Consider the following 15,210-nt stretch of genomic DNA (forward strand, 5'->3'; position numbering starts at 1 on the left):
AGACGAAAGATTGAGAGGCAGGCAGATCCAGCATGTGATAGATGGCCGGGCCCACTTTCCTTTGGGCAGATGGAAATCAAACATCACGACAGAACCATGGAGGCTGTTTGCTTTATTTACAAGGCCCGTCAAGACCCTGAGATTTATAGTAAGCGAACAAGGGGCCTTGATTAGCAGAAACACGGCTCCGCGTCGAGAGAGAAACCTCCCCACGGAGGGACGTGTGAAACGTGTACGGTTGAGGTTATTTTTGTGTATTCCTGTACGGCATGAATGCCAGGTTCAACCTGTGGAAGCTGCAGGATCATGTGCAGTGTTTAATGGTTTCCTAAGTGGAGATCTGACGTGGCGGATAAAGAAGAGTAGGGACCGCTCCAACCTCACACTGCTGGGCGCAATTAGAATCATTTCCATCATAAATCTCTCTCAGTCAGAGCTCTCCCATTAAGGCCTCACACAGTGATTCTAATGCCTGCATACACTTAGACACATACTCCCGGAGATCCGCTGAGTTCAGATGCACCACAAACTCAAGCTTTCAATCAAGCCCCCCCCCCCCCCCACCCCCGACCCCCCTCCCAGCTCTGGGTGCATGTATGTTTCCATCCCAGAGACAGATTCCTGTGACGGCCCGGGTTACTTAGCGACAATCGTTATGCAGCCAGTCGGTCGCCCCTTTCCGGCGTGAACGCGTCCTGTGATCTCACTCGGGGCCCGCGTCCCCGGACACTCTACGTCGGTGAGCGCCCGTGCCTTCCTCCGCGCCTCTGTCTCAATGTGTCAACATGCACTCAGCCGGCAGCGTCCCACGCCGTCCCGTACTGCTTATTGATCCTCATCCTTCTCCCCTGCGTGGGTTTCCTGCACGTTAAATCCATTCTAATATCATAACAGGGGGGGCCCTGCTTTGCAATTAGTCCCATTAGAACCATGCCCCCCCACACCCACACCAGCTCCCCCAACAGCCATTAAAACACCGGGCCATCCTCTGCCAATCCGACACTCTTCTATTGATCCCGGTCCATCCTCTGGTCGCCCTTAATTACTGACCGGGGTCCCCTCCACCATAAAGCACCACGCCAGACTGTGCCTTGTCAAATCCAATGGCGCAGTGGAATTGATTGGTTCCTCTGAGGTGGGAGTTTGTACAGGGGAAGCGTAAGAGGCGATCTGAGCGGGCAGCGAGGCACCCACCAGAGGTAGGGTGGGGGGGGGCTACCTAGTGTGTCATAATTCAGCGCCTAAGAGCCAGAGGCCCGAAAGGAAGCGCGGTCGGCGGATTGATTTAGTGTCACTGCAGGTCTTGCCCCCTTCATATGATTATGTGCCTTATTAAGTGATCTGCTGAGCGTGACAGGTTCACGTTATTTAGGAGGGCCCAGTCGCTTGCTTGTCTTTTTTTTTTTTACAACTAGGCAATTGCCAGTACCTTTTTTTCCACCTTCAATCACATCTGAGGTCATCCTCCTTTTCAGGGAGAAACGTTGGTCGGTGGTTGCATTTCGTGGCAGCCATTTTGCTTTCTAGCGTTGTGTTTAGTGTTCAGTGCGTGGTTCTCTGGGAGACGGGCAAAGTTGTGTCACAACACACCTTGGGGACGCGGCGGCGGGGGGGGGGGGGGGGGGGGTATATATGTTACACGTTACAGCATGGAAGCCATTTTCCAATCTGTTGTATTTAATGCAGTTTTTCATTGTTCAAGTGATGTTCACGTTTCGATGACACCCTGATAATCTATATGAAAGTACAGATTACAACAAATACAACAAGCAAGAACCAAAGCTGAGAAAAAGACAAAGCTGAAATAGAGAAACAGCGAACATGTTAAAAAAAAATTCAGTCTGTGGTGGATAGTTCCTGGTATCACCTAGCTAGCCTCGTGTAGCATCTGATTTAAATCGAGCGGTTAAACCCCGGGTGAGTCAGCAGACGCACCAGTTGACCAGAAGAAGACAAAGCTCACACAGTTGAAAGCATGTCATCCATTTTCCCATTGAGTCCCCGGGCAAAGCCTACATGGCCTCCGTGCTTTCATGGAAACTTGGTTTCTGGTGTTATACATCTTCAGCGTTGTAAAGAGATCTTTGTGGCTGAAGGCAGCGTGTAACCCAGAATGTAATTTGAAGGGGATTCTTTTTTTTTTTAATGTTTCCTCACTATGAGGTTTTGGAATTGTAAATCTGTATTTTCATTAATCCAGCAAAATAGTACACTTGCAGTGATGATAAACAAATGTGATTACAAAGGCTGCACTGAGCATTCAAATGGCACATGAACTCCCTGTTTTGGCCTTGTTTAAAATGGAAATTGCTTTCAAAGTGTGGTTTGCAATGAGTGTCTAGTCTGTTGGTAGGAGAGGATCTGAATTGGGATGATTGACTCACATCCTCTCCCTTGTCTGCTTCTCCCATTGGATGAGAAAGCCAGAGGCCCCTCCCTCCCATGGCTTGTGAGAAGGACATGAGTAGGAGTAGGGAATTTAGAGCTTCTCTGTTACAACTTACTTGATCACTTGAGTGCTGCTAGCGGTTCAGATTTTTTACCAAATCTTTATTAGTACAGTTTAATGTATACATGTATATGTCGTTTTTTATTTATATTTACATTTATTTATACTGAGAAAATCAAGCTGAATCCTATGTCAATTTTACCTTTTCACCCTGTATTACGGCACTATTAAAACCAACTGTGATATAAAACAAATTACAAAAATTAAGAAAAGCAATCTTAGTGATCACAAAAAGGTCATTAATTAAACATTTTAACAGCCTTATAAGCACCAGAATGTCTAGCCTAAGGTTACCCTGCAAGACATTCCCTGAGAGGGTGGCATAGCAGACATAAGCAATTTCACCTAACTCTCCATAAGCCTGCTGTATCTGTAGGACTAGTCTGTCTTGAGTCAGTCCTGACAGTGCTTTCAATAACCACTATTTCTCCATGATACTTCAGAATTTTTTGCAGTACCACTTTATATACAATCATCAACAATGTCTAGACCTTCTGGAAGTCAGGGAGTCCCAACCAACAGAAGAGTACAAAAGAAAATGATGTGTGCAAAAGTTATAAAATGGTAAGTAATAAAACACCAGCAATAAAATGCAAAGCAGCATGATAGACTGAACCCAGAGGTTTCAATACAGACTGGGAGGTATGAGTACATAGCACACAACCATGATCTAGTACTTGCATAAAAGTGGGTTCTGTGTTGAGATTGCAAAGAGGACAGGCATGATTTGTTTCTATAATAGACACATATTTTAATCTTCGACGTCTTCACCAACACAGTAATATGTGTTTCAAAAGAAATATTATCATCCAACCAAATCCTCAGTTAGGTCCCTCCCTGTCTTATTATGTTGGATAAAACAGGGAGTGACTTACCTGAATTTATCTATTAGGTTTGCAACTTTCTGGTTGGTGGATGGGACTTGATTTGCTAGGTGCCACTTAATTTCCCTAGCTTGCAGAACTGTTGCAAAACTGTCCTATTTTCACATTTGACACTACAACAAATGTTTCTGACTCATTTCAATAGGCTGTTGTAAAAAAAAGGCCAGTTGTTCTTTCCAAGCTTCCTAAGCAAGTTCTATACCTGGATATGGACCTTTGCCATTGTATATCGGCCATATACCAATAACCTCAGACAGGGGCGTTAGACTGGGGGGAAAAGGGGTACTAAGTATATAGGGCCCTAATGTGTAGAGGGGCCCTCGAAAATGTTTGAATCTTGAATAAAGTGGGGAGGGGCCCTCAGAGACCGCCTATGTACAGGGCCCAGAATTTTGTGCTACATCCATGACCTCAGAGGTGCCTTATTAGAATTATAAACCGGTTACCAATGTAATCAGTGTAAACAGTATAAAATACTCTGCTCTTATTTGTCTCTCCATGTCTTTCTCTCCCGATAATCTCTCCTACCAAAGCCTGCCCCAAAAATGTGTGTAAACATCAATAGAATCAGGTAGGTGGAGAAAGCAGAGTGAAATAGTTGGAGAAAGCAGAGTAATGTAGGTGGAGAGATCAAGATGGATGGAGAGGTGAGGACAGGCAGAGCCGTGACTTTCTCCAGTAATATCTGCTGATACCAATTTAGTTTTTCTGCATGGATGAATTGGTCAATTTTTTTCAGGAACCATAAAGGCTTGACCCTTAGCTACTTATTGCAATTCACATGAGCTTGAAGATTATGAATTTTGAAAATAGCACTAGCAACAAAAAGCAAAAAAAAGAGAGAGTAATTAGAATTAAATTGTAATGCATTCTAAAGTTACATCACACACTCACCTCATAATCTCACAGATGGTTTAGACCATCACACACCCCATTGATTTTCATGCCCTGTTTCCTGAGAAAGAGCGAGAGAGAGAGAGAGAGAGAGCCTCTGAGTGAGACAGAGGGATACAGAGAGAAAGACATAAGAGCGAGAGAGAGAGAGAGAGAGTTAGAGAGATTGCTGTGTGCCTGTATGTGAGTGTGAGCATTCTGACAAGCCTTTTTGTTGACTCTGTCTCCCTTTGTAAATCTGAGCTGTGACAGGGCATAGAGGCAGTGTAAGTCTCCCACACACAGCCCAACTGCCATTCTCTGTCAATCACAGTCAGTCACAGCCCAACTGCCATTCTCTGTCAATCACAGTCAGTCACAGCCGAGCAAGGAGCTCTGTCTCCCCAGTCCCCAGCACGTCCAGCCCCTCTAACTAACTGCAGTTGAAGGAATGTGAATGTGTGCTGTTCCTTGAAAGCATTTGACAGCGGCGGTGTTTGAAAGTGTGAATGAGCCGCGGTCCCCATGTCTGACCTGATCAAACACCCATGGGAGTCAAACTATGCAGTGACATCGCGTCAACGCGGTCTTTGAGTTTATCAAAGAGTGTTCGCAGGGGATGGGTGAAATAGCGCTTGTCTCCTAAAACCACAACTTTTTTGTATAGTTTTGACTGAGGAACTGTATATAAGACATTTAAACCAATGCCATGTACAGTGGATATAAAAAGTCTACACAACCAGGTTATTGTGAGTTTTTTATTTTTCCCCCTCAAAGATTTCAGTTTGTTTTTCAATTTAATTGTTCACGTTATAGGTCACATTAAAGGTGGAAAAAGTTCTGACATGATTTATCTTTGTCTCATTCTTTTACATCATATGAACCTGTCATTTTAACCGGGGTGTGTATACTTTTTATATCCACTGTATATAAACCATATTGTTTACTGTTCATGTTAAAACCCTTCCCCTCTGTGGTTCAAACCCTTTGGTACTTGAAGTCAACAGTCGATGTCTTTGTTTTGGGAAGATTCTTCTCAAATGCCAGTGACCACGTTTTCTATTGAAGACACGTTTGTTGTGTCTGAGTTCATACTTTCAGAATTAATGAAAGCCAATTTAAGATAGATGTCTAAAGAAGCATTGTCAGTCGAGGTGATCTGGTCACCATCAGTTTATCTAACGATATATAGATTTAAGCCTACATTGTTTTTCTCTGAGTTTGTCTTAAATGTGATGTCATCCATTAAGATACGGTGAGGAAAGTGCTAACCCGAGAAAGGACTCTATCCTTAATTATACTCTTCTGCCATCTACTGGTGAAAATAAGGTACTACCGTCACGACCGGGATGTTCATGTGACAAATGAAACAGTTGTGTTCTAGCAATTAAGTGCTGTTTTTCACCGAACTCTATAACTATGAAAGGGCATTTAAATGTAAAGGATGCTACATATAATGAGTAAATCAGCCTAACAAACACGTTTTTTTCTTAGAGTATGTTAGAGTATCTTACTTACTTACGAAATAGAAACTTGATCTCATCTCAATACTATGGATGAAATAGAACGTATGGATTTAATTTAGATCAACAAAAACCCAACAAATGCAATTTTTATGTATATTTTAATTTTCAGTAAATTCTGAAGTTGATACCTGCATATTTCTTATTTTAATTAGCCTTCCGTGTAAATGTTTTATTTTTTATTTTAGCCTATTAAAATGGAATAATAAGCTATTGTGTATGGTAGGCCATTAGCCCTGAAACAGACCACAAACACACACACACACACACACACACACACACACACACACATATATATATATATATATATATATATATATATATATATATATATATATGTCTGTGTGTGTGTGTGTGTATATATATATATATATATATATATATATATATATGTGTGTGTGTGTGTGTGTGTGTGTGTGTGTGTGTGTGTGTGTGTGTGTGCGTGTGTGTGTGTGTGTTTGTGGTCAAAATATAAAAAATATATCATTTTAAAAGCGCACATCTAGTAGTTATTGACTCAATGGGCCTTTTAGGTCAAATATTGACGAAATTGCTAGTTTGGCCTTGTACTGCATGAAAAATTGCATTTTTAAACGAAAGTGGCCTAGTTTGGGCAACTTAAGCACCCACATAAGGCTGAACTTAACTTTCTCTTGATTGCTTTCCTGTTGATGATATTTTCTGTAAAACCTGCTCCTTCTTTCTCCTCATATTTTCAGAAAACTGTCGCCGTGTTTACCCTTCAAGACGATAAATCGTTGTCTTTTTTTTCTAATTCGGCTCCATTTTACGAAGATTGTGTGCTTCCGCGGTCTGAGATTGTGTGCTAGTTTATTTGTTTAAGAATGGGGCATCATTTATATCCCGCGCGCTCTGTTTGGGCAGATGGTGGGCTTTGGTGCGCCAAATGGGGCTACGTGTTTATTTGAAATGGAGCGTGTGGCACGCCAGGGTACAGAACGGCCCCAAGGAGCATGTGGTCCTCCCGTCGCTGATTGAGAGACGAGGGTTTGGCAGCCTGGCTCCGCTCTTGACGAGATGCAGGAGGCAGGACTGGTGTTCTGTTGAAACAGACCCGCCTGTTTCCACGGGGCCCGGGCGCGCGAAGCGAATAGAGACTGGTCTCGAGTGCCGGCTGTTGGCTGTCCGTATTCTCGATCCAATGGAGTTGATCGCAACCCCGTGTAGATGTGATAATTAATTGTGTATGTCCAGCTGGAACTTTACATAAATGTAATTACATTTCCAGATCACATTAAATATGACATTTCACAGGTTGAAATTTTTGGCAATGACTAAATTATTGGAGCGTTAAAAATGAACAAATTTTTAGACATATTGTGCTTCCATTATGCAGGTGAAAATATTACATTTACCTTTCTTGATTAATTATTTAAATCAATGTAATATATAGGCATAGTTACATCGAATGTTAGTGGTGTATAATTAACCTAACAAAAAAAAACACTCCATAACATAAAATGTATAAATATATTTTTGTCCAATTATACTGCAAAAATAATGTAGGTCTTTTTGCTACCCGGGTACTCGATAGACCTGCATGGTTAACAATTGAGCGGAAGGACGCTGTTTAGTAGTTTATAGCAATATGATGGATTTTTAAATTATAGCCTTGAATATAGTGATGGTCATAGACTAAAAAATATGTTTTTGTTAAATTTGTTTTAGTATACATTGTAATTGGATATTATGGTTTTCTCATAGCTCATCAGTAAAACACGTTCTTATTTATTAAAGTATGTATGTATTTATTAATACTGAAATAGAAAAACCGCACATCTTCGACTTCAAAATATTATGCAACATATTTAATCCCACAGTTTTACATAAAGAAAAAAAAATATGTGCAAGTCTTTGTTTGACCACAGTATGATTGACAGATGACCCACCTATTCCTCCCTCCCTCCACCTCTCTATCAGGCCCCACCCACTTTTACATCATCCCTGGAATATCCAATCAGATGGATATCAATCTGTCAATGTCAGACCACATACCAATCAGCAAAATATATGGTAATACATTCCAGCCAATAACAGTCAGCCTTTCCTCATCATGGCTATATATAGTGGACCTGGGCTGCATGCGATTTTCACTGTTGGGAGCTGGCTGGATGATCTTGTGGAACTAACCTAACTAAAGAAAGATATAAACTGATGTTATAGGCCACACTGGTGGAGACAAGGCATGGAGTTTGCCAGATTAAACAGTTAGCACTAACTTGATGACTGTTTTGTGGAGATGCCGTGGAACATGTTGAGTTCTGATCAGAAAACTCAGCCTCATGCAGAAAGGCAGTATGGATCCATTATTTTACATCTAACTGCTTTCTGAATTATATTCGTCAATGCCATCGCCACAACTACTCCAGAAGTAGCTTAGCTGACAACAAACACCTTAATAACACGTTAGTATCACTCTAATAGCACGTTAATAACACATAAGCAATGTAACACAACACAGTGTGGAGAGAGAGTACAAAGACAGTTTGTGTGTGTCTGTAAGGTAGTTGTCTCAGCCTGGGGCTTCCTAGATAATCATGTGACCCAGCCCTTGGAGAATCTAACCCAGCAGGCAGGATCACGTAACCCCAGGAACCCCCCTCCCCAAATCCTCATTTGACACCTGGTTATCCCCCTCCTATGACCAGAGCCCCATGCCCCCATGGCCTTGCGCAGTGGCTGGACCTGGCTTGTGCAAATCATCCCCTGTCACAGAGCCGTGGCTGTTCAACATAATCCACTCTCCTTGAGCAGGCTCTCTCACAAAGGCCCCGAATGTGTTTCCCTAACTCGTACCCGGATCCCGAGGACCTCAGAGTCACACCTGCTCTGACAGAGGCCAGACCCTGTGGTTGTACAGTCAGTGTAAAACTCCCTCTGGGCTTTGTCATGGAAAGAGAGATCTGTGTTGAATGAACGTGCCTGTGTTAAGCAGAATTATTACGCAAACATTAGACTTCTCTGTTGGTCTAGAATGTAGTATGGTCCTGCTGCCCGCCAACTCTCAGAGTTCCATAAGGGTTTCTCGGCTGTTCCTGTGGGAGAGCACTTTAGGATTCCAGGAAGAACCTGAGGTCTTGGCTGAAAGTACTGGCACACTTACATTTTATTTAAATAATGCACCAGAAATGGTTACAAACAATTGAATTTCAAGCAATTGATTCTCCTCAACTTTGGAATTGTACTTATCCATGTATAGTTGCATTTGGCTGCAATATGAAAATCAATCATTCAACCAGTTTGAATAGAGAGAAGGACTCATTCTCCTGTTTTGTGTCACTGTGTGTACCGCAGTGGGTATAGAGGAAAGGAAACCAGAGAACTGAAATCTAAGGAGTTCAGACAAAAGATTGTAGTTAAGTATGGATAATCCCATGGCTTCAAATCTGCAGAGAACTTAATCTTCCTGTTTCAACCGTATATAATGTTATCAACATGTTTAAGGCCCATCCCAACGTAGCTAACATCCCTGGATGTAGCCGCGAGATCAAACTTCACGAAGGGCCACAGCAAAGGATTGTTCAGATGGTGGAGAAAACACATCGATCAACTACCACACAGATTCAATCTCATCTTCAGACAAGAGGTACAACAGTTTCTCACATCATCTGTTGCCAACACACTGAAATGGGGTTGTATGATAGGAGACCCACTGTTGAGAGTGCCATAAGAACGCCAGACCTCAACTAGCTAAAACACACCTGAATATATCACAGTTCCCTATGTAACAATTTCCTGTGGACAGATGAGATCAATTTACAGCTTTTTAGTAAAGCACACCACCTCTATGTTTACTGAAACCAAAATGAAGTTTTCAAAGTGAAGAACATCTTCCCCTCTGTCAAACATGGAGAAGGTTCAGAGGTGGGGAGGCCTAACAAAAATAGCATTTGGGAAGCACCAGAAGAAACAGTTGAGCTGAGATTTTGGGGCAGGAGAAATGTTAAATAGTTTGAAATCCAGAGACAGAGGAATACAAGGACCGGCCATCCATGACACAGTTATGGTTTGAACCATGTTTTTGGCAGTTGCCTATTCGCTTACATTTACTCTGTTTACAGACATTGGATTAAAACAAGACACTTTTGGGTTCATGAGGAATTTATAACTATGAATCAATATACAGCTCTGGAAAAAATCAAGAGACCACTGCACCTTTTTCTTTCCTTTCCAAAAAAGTTGAAGCGTTCATTTTGCTGTGGTCTCTTAATTTTAACCCTCCTGTTACTCACTCGAAATATTCCTTTTTGACTTTTTTGAAAAGGAAAGACAAAGGTGCAGTGGTCTTTTAATTTTTTCCAGAGCTGTATGTAATGTAATAAAGTATAAACTATCACCATCCACCACTGACCTCTTTGCCAGGAGCAAACTGGCCATCTGGAATTTCAAGCAAGTAATCACAACTAGTTTAGAATGGGGGCTTCAAAGGGTCTGGTGTGGAGGCATCAAGGGCAATAAAAGGGCTGGCGTGTTAGGAATGCAAAGGGCAAGTTCTAGGGACAATCCGCCCTGCATTTTGGCATTCTATTCTGCATATGTCCAGATGAGATGATGGAAGCACATGTGCTTGTGTCTGTGTGATCCACATTTATGTATAATTCCCACAAGGAAAAATTACAATTAGAATTCAGGTTACTTTCCATTTTATGCCTTAGCAGTTTAGGGTTAGGTGTTTTTGCTTGGTTAACATTAGGCATAAAAGGTAGGTTCACGGAAAAGTTAAGGTTAGGTTAAGGATTAGGTTTGGCAATAAAGAACATAGATTTCTTGGTCAGGGTAAGATCTAATTTGGTTTAGATCTAAAACTTTGTATTTGTGTCTGTGTGAGAAAGAGTGATAGATTTTTGTCCATACAGTTCACAATGACATGGCACTGAATGCAGATGAGATTTTATTATAATGAAATACTTGCTGGTTTGATTTGGTGCTCGCTGTCACATATGGATATGTGTCTGATATCTATTAGCACTACTTACTCTCTTCAAAAAAGCCATAATGGATGCAGCTCATTTCCTGAGGATGTGGCGCAGGACGTACTTCCTTTGACCAGACAACGTGGTGCGTTGCTGACAGCTCACGCTGAGTACCACTGAAAAAGCGAGTGAGGGAGAGAATATTGTCGTTGCACAACAAAATCGTCGCTGCACATAAGGAACTGATCAAAGTCACGTAGGCCTAAATAATGGTTGAAATGACAGACTAACTGTGCACAGCACTATAAAATGACGTTTCCATCTTAAATAGTTTAAAACTACAATAAGACAAGTATTTCATTATAAAATATTGTCACGTAAGGCGTTGGTTAACCATGAGGCAAAATGGACATAACCCGTTTGTGAGCTTAGGTTCCATCTGACATTTTTGTTAAAATTGAGTAATTTAAATATATTGGATGTTTATTAACCTCTGTGTGGGGTTATTTTTTTGAAAATATTTTTTTGTGTCTATAATTCACTAAATAAAAAAGTTTTATATCCAAATAGGCATACCACATTGGAGTTATAAGGTTATATCTGTGATACTATCAAAAGGTTCAATGAATACGGGAGGACCAATCAAAATCGATCTTTTAGCCAATTATGTTTAGCTGTGCTAGTTTGTGTGTTAGCGAGTTGACTTGGAATCGTTCGGTAAATTTAACAATACCATTTGAAACCTAACATTGAATGATTTTATTGATGATTTGTTAAAAAGAGTTAGCAGTAGTGAAGCATACTTTGAAGCATATTAGTTAGCTATATTGCGGCTTGTTATTAGTATTAGATAGCTAACCCACTAGCGTGCAAGCTAACCTCCATTAGCTACCTGGTCCTAACTTGCTAGCAAATGTACACACCTGTTAGCTACTGTGAATATAGCTAGCCAACTAGCTCCAAAATCAAGTTGCAAAGTGGCAAGTTAACGATAACTAGCTAAGTAAATTTTTAGTCGCCATAGCTATCTATCTAGCAAAGATGTGCAGCTAGCTGGCTTCATAGTAGCTAATTAATTATATTGGCAGCACACTAGCTACCTAACTAGTTAACTAGCAAACAAATCTAGATACTTCGTAGAGCTTTATGTGTTCAGCAGTGAAGTAATTATGGGCATGTATCAATAACAGGGCCAGCTATAAAAAGCACTTAGTAGACTTGCTATAGTAGCTAACTGTTTTTGTAGAAATTGTGACTATAAAACAGATAACAGAGAAGGCTCAGATTATGATCATGAAGCATGGACACATACAACAGGAGAGATTACAACGAGACTAGTAAAGAGAGAGAAAAAGAGACACAAATAATGGTAAAAGGTGTAAGCAGAGACACAGAGAGAAATGGGTGGGTATTGTCAGGCAGTACCTTATAAAAAAATTATATTTTGTTTGGTTACACAAAAAACAATATATCACATTTACAGAATACTAACAATACAAAATATTATAAGAATAAATAATATTGTGATGCTCAGCTGTGTTGTTGTATTGTTTTGCATCCCTAATAGTAGAGGCAGAAACACCAAAAAGCTGCCGGGGCAGGAGAAACAGGATTTCTTCCTGTAATTCAAATGAAAGACACAGACTTCCAAAAGTATCAATACAAGCAATTATCTTTTGCTGCAGTGGCCCAGATTGTGTTTGGTCAGTGTCCATACAATATACAGTACACTCAGTGCCATGGTTGACATGAACATCTATGGCTCAAATGTAAATTTTAGGTCAGACGCTGTCTTACCAACCATCATCTTGCCAAAGGCAAAAATATTAAAAAAAACACCCAGAGGCCAAGAAGAGTGATTTCAGGTCAAAGTTTAAGTACATGCGTGCTAAAATGAAAAGTAATAATAGTGATAGTGTTCTCTAAAAAAAAATAAAGACATGCTTAATGTATAAGGTGTTTCAAACTTGATGGTATCGCCTAACTGCATATGTATTGACATGTTGAATATACATGTTTTAATGATTCAAACATAAATCTAATGTTTTATTTCTAAATCCTATCCTAAATATAAATGTTTCACATGTAGTGCATGTGTTAGAACAATGTTCTGGTGTTAAGATATTCAATTTGCCATATGGCTATACACTCACCTAAAGGATTATTAGGAACACCTGTTCAATTTCTCTTTAATGCAATTATCTAATCAACTAATCACATGGAAGTTGCTTCAATGCATTTAAGGGTGTGGTCCTGGTAAAGACAATCTCCTGAACTCCAAACTGAATGTCAGAATGGGAAAGAAAGGTGATTTAAGCAATTTTGAGTGTGGCATGGTTATTGGTGCCAGACGGGCCGGTCTGAGTATTTCACAATCTACTCAGTTACTGGGATTTTCACGCACAACCATTTCTAGGGTTTACAAAGAATGGTGTGAAAAGGGAAAAACATCCAGTATGCGGCAGTCCTGTGGGCAAAAATGCCTTGTTGATGCTAGAGGTCAGAGGAGAATGGGCCGACTGATTCAAGCTGATAGAAGAGCAACTTTGACTGAAATAACCACTCGTTACAACCGAGGTATGCAGCAAAGCATTTGTGAAGCCACAACACGCACAACCTTGAGGCGGATGGGCTACAACAGCAGAAGACCCCACCGGGTACCACTCATCTCCACTACAAAGAGGCTACAATTTGCACGAGCTCACCAAAATTGGACAGTTGAAGACTGGAAGAATGTTGCCTGGTCTGATGAGTCTCGATTTCTGTTGAGACATTCAGATGGTAGAGTCAGAATTTGGCGTAAACAGAATGAGAACATGGATCCATCATGCCTTGTTACCACGGTGGTGGTGGTGTAATGGTGTGGGGGATGTTTTCTTGGCACACTTTAGGCCCCTTAGTGCCAATTGGGCATCGATTAAGTGCCACGGCCTACCTGAGCATTGTTTCTGACCATGTCCATCCCTTTATGATCACCATGTACCCATCCTCTGATGGCTACTTCCAGCAGGATAATGCACCATGTAAAACTCGAATCATTTCAAATTGGTTTCTTGAACATGACAATGAGTTCACTGTACTGAAATGGCCCCCACAGTCACCAGATCTCAATCCAATAGAGCATCTTTGGGATGTGGTGGAACGGGAGCTTTGTGCCCTGGATGTGCATCCCACAAATCTCCATCAACTGCAAGATGCTATCCTATCAATATGGGCCAACATTTCTAAAGAATGCTTTCAGCACCTTGTTGAATCAATGCCACGTAGAATTAAGGCAGTTCTGAAGGCGGAAGGGGGTCAAACACAGTATTAGTATGCTGTTCCGAATAATCCATTAGGTGAGTGTATTTATTCTTTGAAACTAAAGGTTTTATGTTGTGATGGTTAGATGGAACCTTATAATTCTGAACCGGATCAGACCTCTCAGAATTATAAGGTTCCATCTGCATTTGAACTATTCCAAAAAAGAACATTTCTAATTGACCCAGGATTTTGCTATGACTTACCCTAAGTACAACTAGGGTGATGGCCTTGTTAAGCTATAAAAAATAAATATACTATGTAAAACCTTTTCTAACAGGGATATGAAATATTTGATGCTCCATATCTCTGAATCATATTGCATGCAGATGGAACCTTATAATTCTAAGCTCACGCATTGTCTTAGTCTTGTGACAGAATTTAGCTGTACTTGTGATCTGTCAATTACGCATTCAGTCAGATGCTACAAGGCGGTGGTTAACCACCAGAGGGCGACAAATATCGTGATTGAGGAAAATACCTGGGGGCACTGTGGTGTTACAGTAGCCATGATAGAAGATCGTCTTGTAATTAGGACTATTATAATCATGATCAAGGATTTGCATGCTTTCAATAAATATTAACTATTTTTACTGTCAACACAACTAATTACATTATTGTTTTACTTTGCCTATGGACATTTCTGTTGGGGGAACCTTGCAATGTTTAATTTAATTCAAGATTTTAATGTAAATTCATAAAGGTAATATAACGCAGCACATAACATTTATATTATATTCTTGAAGAGCCATGACATTATCATTAAGAAAAGCTCGCCGGATTTACATGTGTCTTGTTAATGTAATTCTGCACTTATTACTGAAGGCATCATTTTACAATTTAAATCGTTCAATTGCTTACTGGATCAATTAGCCGAAGATTTACAGAATTCATTCGATTGTAATGATATATGTAATTGTAATGATATGTGTAAATAAAGGTTTCATATTTAATCAGTTCTAATTTCTGGCACTGCTTGATGCGTATCAGTGTGATGCTTGAAGTCGAGTATGCCTAAGTACCCGATGGCAATTCATTTCGTTCAGTTTTCTCTTTTTAAAATCGAAATAATCATTCAACCCGCAATATTAAAATGTTTTAAGGATCTAGGTCTTATATTTTGTCAATAACGTTGATGCCCATATTAAATGGAACGCACTATACAGTTAAATGGGCCTACAAAAACA

The sequence above is a fragment of the Esox lucius genome, chromosome 11 (assembly GCF_011004845.1).
Source record: "Esox lucius isolate fEsoLuc1 chromosome 11, fEsoLuc1.pri, whole genome shotgun sequence".
NCBI lineage: Eukaryota > Metazoa > Chordata > Actinopteri > Esociformes > Esocidae > Esox > Esox lucius.